The following is a 10,319-nucleotide window of genomic DNA, read 5'->3' as shown; positions in this document are numbered from 1 at the left end:
TTAAAAAAATATATATATAAAAAAACAAAAACAAGTTGAATAGGGTGAGTTCAGTTTGTCTTCTGCCTCTTACTTCCGCTCCCAGAGGATCACGAATGGAACGCAGAAATGCAGGTTTAAAGATTTACCACTAGGTGGAGCCAGTGAACTTATTTGTCACCCAAATAAGTTAAAAACCATTCATATTCAAATGTTTGCGTCTCTGATATAGATTTGTGAAAGATAACGACACGTGTTAATGTTGTAAATTTAAACAGATTCATATTTTGGAGGATTAAATTGGCTGATTGAGTGGCCAGCTGTGGATTGAAGGAATGACATTGCTTTAAGCATTACGTTTGCAGCTTAAAGGCCATGCTGGCTCTGTTAACAGAGGCTTAGAAGTAGTTTGTCAATTACATGGGAAATATTTACCACGGTTGTGTCCCTAGAGATGTTTTACATAATTATTGCATAATTCTTTCTTCTTCTTTTTTTTTGGGTGGTGTGCCACAGTGTACAGTCATGTCCCTGGCATGCCCGTGAAGTGTGTTAAAGTCCACTCGTTGCAGGAAGTGCTGATTTGCCCTGTGTTGAAATACATTTCACCTACAGTGGACTCTCACAGTTACCATCAAACAGGCATATTTTAAACCATGTATCCAATGCCAGTCATTGCTCATTATTGTCTTTTATTCGGTCAAAAATGTGACCAAAGTAACCCACCAGCATTTGTTGGGAGAGAAAACCCCCACTGTGTTTTAACAATGCCTGACTTTATTAATGCACGGGAAGCTCAGAGACAAACAGGTTTTATTCAAATGGACTATGAGGTACAAGGAAACAGCTTTATTGGAACTAAAACCAAACAGCGTGCCCTCTTCTTGCTGATCTTGGAAAAGAACTCGCATAGTCTGTGCTGAGTTACGAGAAGGACAAGTTTGGCATCACGTTCTTGAAGTTGGCTACGGAAAAACTGCAATGACTTCCTTAAGAAGATGATGACACGGATTGGTCCCTGCCCATCCGCCTCTTGAGAGCTGAAGGAACACGGACCTGAAGGGGATCCTGAAGACCGAGGTGGAGCATGTATTTAGCACACTGCAGAAGTGAAGAAAGCAGGATGAGGGGACTAAAGTGAAGAAATTTAGAGATGAGACTTAAGTTGGAAGTAAACAGGCCGAGATGATGCCAGCGGCGTGTCTAAAGTAGTGCACAAGCATTAATTGTATTGTTCAGCCCGTTTGCTGCTCCCTCTCTAGTGTTTGAAGATAGGTGACAAATAAAAGGAAAATCTGAAGCCTGGTGATTCAGTGACTCTGCTATGCAGTTTGGAGGCATGCTTTTATCCTGATGCGGGTGTTCTCTTGGATGTAAACGCTCCCATTGCCAGTATGAAAATGATGTGACGTCACTGGATTTGTCTGGAACACAACCGAAAACCTGTGAGGGATTTTGGATCGACTCTCCACCACTATCATCAGGAAATATTCTCATGTGGCATCAAATACATACGAGAAACAAATCTGCACATAGATCATAGGAAAAAAAAGAACTTTGACAAAACTACAGACTAAACCACTGTGGATGCAGCTGTGCTGTTAAGCTGAAGTTGTTTACGTGTGTGTGTGTGTGTGTTTGCAAGTGTGTGTCTGGGTGTGTGTGGTATTTCTGGTATTTTTGCTATGACAACAACGATATCAATAACAACTTATTCATTACATTAATGAAAAACTGCAATATAGAGAGAACAGATAATCCATCTGATCTCTCCATATTACAGGCCTCAGCGAGTGCAGGCCTGGCAGGACCAGGTCAGGTAACCAGAATCCAACTAGCACCCTCTGCATGTTACCTGTACACTGTTTTCCCGTGGAGGGCTTTTGTTTTCTTCTCTTCCTACTGAGCAAGTAATGCATTAAAAGAAGCAGGATGTCCAGTATTGCTGAAAACTATGACAGAGGTTTCAGGGGACAAGTGGCCACAACCCAGGATGTCGTGCCAAAAAATCTTGTCTGCCTGCTGAGAACACAGGGCGAGTCCAGAAGTAGCAACAGTAGCAGTCCACCTACAGTAATACTGATCATAACAGACACAAACAAAGAAGGCTAGAAAAAGGAGAGAAAGGAAGAGAGTCCGAGAGGTGAATCAGAACCGAGACATATTTCCCATCTGTATGTCTAAAATGTAGATGGGAGCATTAATAAAATGAAAAAAGAAAGAAATATGCCAACATGTCTCTATTTACTTCTAACAAAAGACTGAGTAATATTCACGGCAATATTTGTGAATATACTTTTAAAATTATTAAAATAACAACAACAACAACAACAACAACAACAATAATAATAATTTGAGTTTTGTAAAATGAATATAATATGAAATACTAAAAAGTTCCACACATATTACCTTAACCTTGTTTATATGTATAGGGCTACAATAAACCTAAATAATCCTGACACATGCACAGCGAGCTGTTTGATGTGCAGCTAAAAGTAAGACACTTTCTATTAATTATGATTTTAATTTATTACCCATGTGAAGGCAGCTGGAACCGGTTTTAACATGCGTGTTCATTGTCATGTCACACATTTCTAGCACTCTCTGCACTCTTTACAAGTGACACATAAACTCTACACAAATGCATTACACACTTTCATGTAATCTGTAAAATAATGGCCCTAGAATTCTAACTCGTGTTTTTTCTTGTTACTGTTTTGCTGGAGAACTGAAGAAGCAAAGAGTTGCCTCGGTTAGTGAGAGTGCTATAATCAAAGAACTTCCCTAAAACGGAGGATGTAAAAATGTAGCATACGGTAACAGAAAACCCCACAAGATGAGTCTTTCAGACAAGTTAAACCAAGTTCCTGTTTTTAGTTCTCTCTTCTTTCTTTTCCTTTTCTTTTTTTAAAAAAAGAAAAAAATCACAACTCTATAGTCTGTCTGCACTTTCATTCATAAAATGTGTTGCGACACAGTTTTACAAGAAATGCTGTCAGTAATCGGTTTTCATTTAGGAATATTAAGCAACCGTGTATTCCAGGATGTGTGTGAAAGTCACACCCTCATGTCAGTCTTTCACTGTGAAAACTGGCCACAGTACATGCGGGTATGCATGCAAAAGGAGACTGAGACTGCAATAAAGAGCAAAATGGAATAAATGACTCTGATGTTTACATTAAATTTGTTTAATGGTGCATTAACTACAGCAATTCATCAATAGTTGTCAGAGGGAGATAGCGGCATAAACACAGAATGACTAGATAAGATTGCATGCAACAGGTCACGTAATATTCGCATGTACACGTCATGAGAGACAAAAGCAAAAGCATTAGGTCCAATTAGCATGCAGCCTTATTGCATTTTTAAAAATATGCGTTACAATTAAAGAGGAAACACATCCAAAATGATCCCCAAAATCTGACAAGAAAATAATAAAGCAACAATCTAACTACCAGACTCAGAGGTTACCTTAAGCCTTATGTTTGCTAACAATGCTGAATAAAAATTGAAAATTTTATTTACCTAAACATGGAGAATGCAACGTTCCTTACTCCACCTTGGTTTCTGTTTGGTGACTGACAGCGTGTGACACATCCATTCTTTCATCTGGGCAAGGCCACACGTGAACTTCAGCAAAAGGATCACAGTGTTCCCTTAGCTTTCCCACGGACGCTTTATACTTCAGTGATGTGATGCCAAAAATATGCATATCGTACAATAAAGCAAATCTATCAAGGTCAGCATACAGTGCATGCTGTGAAGTGAGCTAAAACAAGCAAAAACACTGGTGTGGACCTTTGATGATCCAAATCAGGTAAACGACAACACAGAGAAAAAGCCACTATCTCCCCGCAGATCTGACAGGTGTGGAAATATTTTTTTAAGAAGAACGTGATTAATTACTTCTAGTGACTAACCTGCCCCTTTTTACGAGGCAGATTTCAACAGCACACTTTAAGCACATTAAGCCACATGCAGTATTGTAAGAACAAGATCTTGCATTTTATGCACTTTTTTTGCAAAGGCCTTGAGTGCAACACTTTGAAACTCCCCCACTACGCTTGTTGATATTTTTCATTGCACTCTAAGACATCAGCATGAAAAACTAATTGCAAAAAGAATTTTTTAAAAATTAAAACTCGCTAATCCTGAGGAGTATTTTCTTTAACATTTATATAACTCTTTTCTTATTCTCACACTATGATTTACTCACAAAGGCTGCCACCTTTGTATTTTTCTAAGACAGCTTTATCTTTGTTCCAAGATCCTAGAAGGCCTGAATCACGCTTGATTAGCTTTTTTCCATTTTACCAGTAAACAATTTCCCGTAAGAAGGAAGTGATTTGGTCTAGTTGGGTGCAGGTGTCTAAAAGGACAGTAAATAAATCTTGTCCAGCATGCATGAAATACTTGACTGCATTCCTCAAGCAGTAAGAACGTCATTGTAGCCACAACAAACACCCGAAGTCCTTAATGCACTTGCTGCAGTGCTTGATGTGCAACCTTAATGTAAATGAAGGATTCGTAAAATGAAACGCTTCGACTTGCAGCTGACTGTAGGCGACGACTTTAAGCAACTTTATTGACGGAAACGTAATGATTTAAAAACATATGACATTGTGTGTCTCGGTTTATCCCACACATAGTTTGTCAGTGAATCAACAGAAACAAGATGAATCTTGCTGTGGAACATCATCAGCGTCTTTGATTGCTGTCTTGGATGCACTGGAGAGGTCCCACGATGCATTGCTGCCTGGCAACACTGTCATAATCTGATGGATGTCTTTAATTAGTGTCAATTCCACCACTGTAGCAGACACGTGCACCCACACATATTTTCCTTTACTTTAAAAAAGCCAGAAAAACACTATTACTGGGGCTAGATAAACTCTTACTGGTAACAGGCAGCGCCACTGTCAAAATAAAGTCAAGTGAAAGAGTTTGCAAGAAATTCAGTCCTTTTTCTTTTAAGTGTTTCTGCAATTCATCCTCAAAAAAAACAAAAACAAAAACAAAAAAAACAAAAAACTCAACAAACCAAACCCAACTGGTTAGGAAGTGGAGCATTGGTTAAGGTTGCAGTAAAAAAACAAAACAAAACTGTGGGAATCGATTGTGCAAGTAGTTTTTTCCCACAGTTTTTGCCATGCTTTGTTATATAAAGAGATTTGTTTGCAACAATTCCGAATAAGTTGGGTGCGTGACCTGAAATGCTACATATTACAGAGTTAACCTTTGACCTGGCTGCATTAGAAAAAAAAAATCATCATTGCAGAGATCTAATCTTAGACAGAGTGAAAGATGCCTACCCCCCAACGAGTTTAAACAAGTTCTGTGTTAAAATTGTTTTGTGTGGTAAATCCATTTTGAGCCTCAGCTGTTGCCCCCTCCCACCTGTTTACAATGGAACAAAGCATCTCAGGTGGATTATATATAGGGGTGCATATGGCAAAATGTGCTTTTGTTTTTATTATTTAGCTTATTCAGAACTGCTGTGTGTCACGTGGCCTTACCAAATCTTTAATCCTGACAGTATATTTTTGGGGAAATCCATGACAGTACCTTTAATATCTGCTTTTCACAGATCGTATTTATAGTCTTCTACTTCTTGGCCACACAGGCTTGAAGGGTAGGAGAATAATTGTTTGACAATACTATGCCTATTTTCTCTGTCTTTTTGCAAAATCAATCTATTCACATGCATTATGCGGTATGTCCATATAGGTTATAATGGACTGGATGTGCATTTGAAAGCTCTAAAAGCATATTAAGTTTAAAAAAGAGAGAGAAATGGGAAAAAAGAAAATATAGTTTTGACTTTAGCAAAAAGGGAAATGTCTGTTCCAGAAAGTTCACTTGTAATTGACTACACTGAGAATTATGTAGGGAGGTAGCATAACTACTGTAGATACGTTTAATAGATACATTTAAAGAGTAGTCGACCATGAAAATCAACGCGCATATAGCCTCTGGGAACATTTGTGACACAGCAGATTCTTCTCAGTAACATTTTCTGCATAGTGCTTTCATAGTACATGAATGAATGAATGGACAAAGTGGAAACGTTTAAAGATGAACACGTGTGACATTTGGGTTCAGAAGGTAATGACTAACATGCCATAGACGCAAGAAATAAGGAGGGCAAATTACTGATAGCGTGCACTACTCGGATTTGCCAGATTAAATATTAGGTCCATCAGCTTGGAGCTATATTTGGCAGTTTCACGAAAACATGAAAGCCTGCCCACAGCATGAGCTAAACAACGTGCACGCATCCTGCACTCTTTACCTCCACTCTGTCACAGCAACCTTTGGCGTCAGCGTACATTTTGCTATTTCGAGGTTGAATCTTTTTTTTTTTTTTACACGTTAATTTATGTTGAAGTAAAGTGAAACCTTAGCGAGGACGGAAGTAATGTCACATGCTGCGTAAGGCAGGACGTGATTCCTGCGTGATTCCTTCGCTCAAAAGCCACAAGAACCGCGGGAATAGAGGGAGGACGAACACGTATAGTTTCAAACTGTAAAGCCATAACTTTGAAGAATTTCAGCAGCAATGAAGACGCACTCGATACTGCCCGCTTCCAACATTAGCCCGAGGTGAATATGAATGAAGAATGACCAATGGTAAGTAATAAAGCATGCCACTTAGGTACACGCAAATGGCCTACGATGGTGACGCACTGAATTAAACTCACTTAAAACCATTAAATCGGTGACAAGTTAGCGCTGATATCAGGTCAGTGTTAATGCATGAATGAAAATGCAAACATGCAAAGCCAGTACCAGGTAAAGCAGCGTAGTCTAGCGTATTCTAAACTTACCGGGAGCTGACTACACGCGCATCCGTCTCACTGCCTTCTCCGACGAGCGACTGGCGCATTTACTGTTTAGAGACTTCAGAGTTTTCCACATAGGGGAATTCCGTGCTAATAACTTCCCATGTGCCAGTAATAAGGAAACTGAAATAGAAATAGGATTTACGGGAATTAGCTCATGGCTTACAGGAATTGGTAGATTAATGAAAGACTTCTTGAAATCCCACTCAAGTTTAAGTTCAGTAAGATACCAAATCATGCATTCGTATAAACACGCGCAAACCTATACATATGTTAATAAACTCCATACAGAAAGAACACATTGACTGCGCTAGAACCCAAGTCAAAAACAAGATTTCAGTTAGAGTACAGGTGACTAAAAAAGTAAAGTGATCCTACTGAATGATCTAGAGTGTGGAGTTCAGTACTTGACTAGTACCTGCTCATTTTAATTGTTTGGTTAGTTAAAAGTGTGTCAATTTCTAACTTCTTAATAGTATGTGGAGCAGTTTAACTGCTTGCTTTGCATTGTATTAAATAGCATTAACATGATTTGTTTTCTTTAAAAAAAAAAAGTACATAGACATGTATAGTCAAGTAAAATGTGCAAACTCCTCTCTGAAATCGAGGGAAGTTTAAAGTAGTGTTGAATGAAAATTTTTGAGTACAGTCACAGTAACTCAGAATTGCGCTTGCGTCAATGTACTATCAATATTTCAGTTCGAGGAAAAACGTCTGTGAACCTACTGGAATTACCAGGAGTTTTGCTTTCGTGACTTGTAAAATGTAGTTGGATCATCGTCAAAGTCTCTGACTAAATGGGAAATAAAGAAACTTTTTGTGTCCACTCATGGCTGCTTCTAAAGGTACTTCGTCATAGTTATTCCAGTCAAGGAGATAAGATTTGGAGCATAGTTGTGGAGGTGCCCCTCCCTATTAATCGAGGGATACAAAGTCTATAATGTCAGTGTGGCTCTTCTGAAAAACTATTGGTGTGTCACCATTCACAGGACCTTTGAGGAACTGCATTGAAAAGATGCAAAAAGATGAAAAATGTCTCAAAGGTTTTTAAAGTCCTGCGTTTCAACAGTAAAAATAAATTACCTGTAAAATACAGAAAATTCATGATTTGTTACTACTTGAAAGGATCATTTCAAGAGAATGATCTACAATCCTGAACAGGTGAACTAAAACACAAGGACAGTAGTAGAAGACGTGCAGAAATCTTTACAATTTGCTAAAGCATGTGTTCACGTGTGAGAGAAATGCTAGTGCTATTTCCTTACTACTTCTACGGCTCACCTCTGAGGAGAGGTGAAACTGAAGCTAAAATCCCAGCGCTACACTTGGAGCAAAGCCTCATTTGAGTTGTGAAGCACGGTGGAGGGACCATCATGTTTTAGGGTTGCTTTTCTACTTCAGGGTCTCGGTGGCTTGTACTCCCTGAAGAGATCTCAAAATAGTACAAAGAAATTTTACAGGTGGAAATATCGACAAAGTTCTATGACCAGAAGCATAGGAATGTTATAATTAAATAGATCAAATTTTAGAAATATTTCATTCAGTAATGCTGGTAATTCAACAGGTTCACAAATCTTTACTTGCAACTCTGTGTAGTAGGTTTATGTGTAACATTATGACAATTATTTGATCGTTGCTTTTGCTTTTTTTGCAGTGTTTGGCTGTGGTTTAAAAATGTTAGGTGCGTTAGTATGAACTGAAAAATGTATATAGTATTTTCTTTGTCTATCATGCAACCAGAGCTGTAAGCAGAATAAGAATGATCTCAGCTTTGGAGACACTAAATCGTGGTGCCTGGGAACCAAATTGTCCTAAATGTAATTTATTGTCAATTGTGACGGAGGTTCCTCATTTGCTGTTAAAATGTCAAGACTGAATGAACATTTCAGCATTTCATTCATTGCTGGAAGGGTTGGCCACAAATTTAGGAACTGAACTGAACTCTGTCCGAAAACAACAGAAACCTGTTTTGAAGAAATACTTAATCCATGAGAAAACTTCTGCCACCGAGTGTCAGTGTTACAAACTCCTCAAGGCTTCATTTAAGACTGTGTCATTTTAGCTCATTACGTTTAATGTGACACTTTGGTAAATATACTTAAATCTGGAGAGATTAAGATTTGCTCACAAAACACTAACAGGCGGGACATGTTTTACGAAATTCAGCGAAAGATTCCATCCGTGACACACACAAATCTAATTCGACTATAAAAGAACTCGTTAACTTTTTAATCATTAATCCTAACAGTAGTAATCTCCCTTCTGTGATCAAAGGGACATTGTCATGCACCCACATATACTTGATTAGAAACCCTATTGCCACACATGTAGTGCAAAGTATCTTCAACCTCATTTGGAAAAAAAAAAAGTAACTCTTCTGTCTCCTACACATAGTCAAGACATATCGGGTTAAGTAATCAGCAGCATGCATTGTTTTTCTTGTGCATAACTCACGATGTGCAGTCTTTCCAGCTTTGAAAGTCACCTGTGCATTTCACAGAGGAGGGCACAGCTGGTTGTTTAAACTGCTTTTTATGCAAATATGTTTTCGATTTTTTGGCTGACCGCTATGTTTCTGTCTCACTCTTTCTCTCCCTGTATCCCCCACACTCTGACCCTAAACCTTAAGCCTCTTTTTTGCATCAGTTTCCTTGTTCTCCTTCTTCTACCTCTCTCTCTGTCCTGTGGTAGTGTACAACTTGATAACATCAGAAGTGATTATATCACCATCATTCAAACGGAACTGCAGAGGACAGTAAGTAAGACACTGATTCTATTTTTATGCCAAGTTTGTTTTAGATAACTATTTGAACTTACCATGTAGACACGCTGCTTAACCCCAAACATTGTGTGCTCAGTTGTGACTCTGTATGTATACAGATATATATCAGCTGGGCTAAAGGTCTTTGTTGTAATCTAAAAAAAAAAAGCATTAAATCTCAGTTACAGCTCAAAGGCTAATTCCCCTCTAATACAGATGGATTGATGTATCCCAGGATTTCAGTATAGATCATATTAACTGTACAAAAATCATATAGGTGTATATATGACATATGATCACCAAGGACGAGATGGAAAAAGTGTAATAGGAAGCAGCCAGGTTACAGCAAAAAATTTAGACACTGGAGGTGGGAATGGTGCAAAAGGAGCTGCAACCTAATATTTGGCATCAGATGTTGGACTTTCACCTAATCCTTTTTAAGTACTGGCAAGAAATATCTGGAGGCAGCTGTACAGGGAGAAGGAAACTAAGGCAAAACAAGGAAAAGAAGCTGGTTTGCGTGTTTGGCGTGAAACATGAAGTTAGAAAGAGTCACTCACATGCTATTTTAAGGTCAGCTGTGCAATTAAAAATACACTTTTAAGCCAGCTCACACTTCCTGTCAGTTTATAAATCTAACAAGTGGTCTCTGGAAACTTCTTTTCATACAGTGCAAGGTTACTACAGATATGCACTGTAAATAACTGCCATTTACTGTAACTACCTACTATTTACAG

General features: G+C 38.4%; 1 protein-coding gene and 1 long non-coding RNA gene across 2 annotated transcripts in view; one reads left to right on the top strand and one right to left on the bottom strand.

Moving 5' to 3' along the window:
- ctnnd2a (catenin (cadherin-associated protein), delta 2a) overlaps positions 1 to 6,833 on the bottom strand; it is a 255,957-nt gene extending 249,124 nt beyond the window's left edge. Inside the window, exon 1 of the mRNA XM_013915545.1 lies at positions 6,807 to 6,833. The gene's annotated coding sequence lies outside the window, so the exon portion shown is untranslated. The remainder of the gene's footprint in view (positions 1 to 6,806) is intronic.
- Positions 2,309 to 10,319, top strand: part of LOC102215686 (uncharacterized) — an 11,919-nt gene continuing 3,908 nt past the window's right edge. Inside the window, exons 1-2 of the long non-coding RNA XR_311444.2 lie at positions 2,309 to 6,609; positions 9,451 to 9,576. This is a non-coding gene — a long non-coding RNA (uncharacterized LOC102215686). The remainder of the gene's footprint in view (positions 6,610 to 9,450; positions 9,577 to 10,319) is intronic.

The sequence above is a fragment of the Pundamilia nyererei genome, unplaced genomic scaffold (genome assembly GCF_000239375.1).
Source record: "Pundamilia nyererei isolate P.nyererei 1_Seehausen unplaced genomic scaffold, PunNye1.0 scaffold00007, whole genome shotgun sequence".
NCBI classification, from domain to species: domain Eukaryota; kingdom Metazoa; phylum Chordata; class Actinopteri; order Cichliformes; family Cichlidae; genus Pundamilia; species Pundamilia nyererei.
This window is presented reverse-complemented; position numbering and strand designations above follow the sequence as displayed.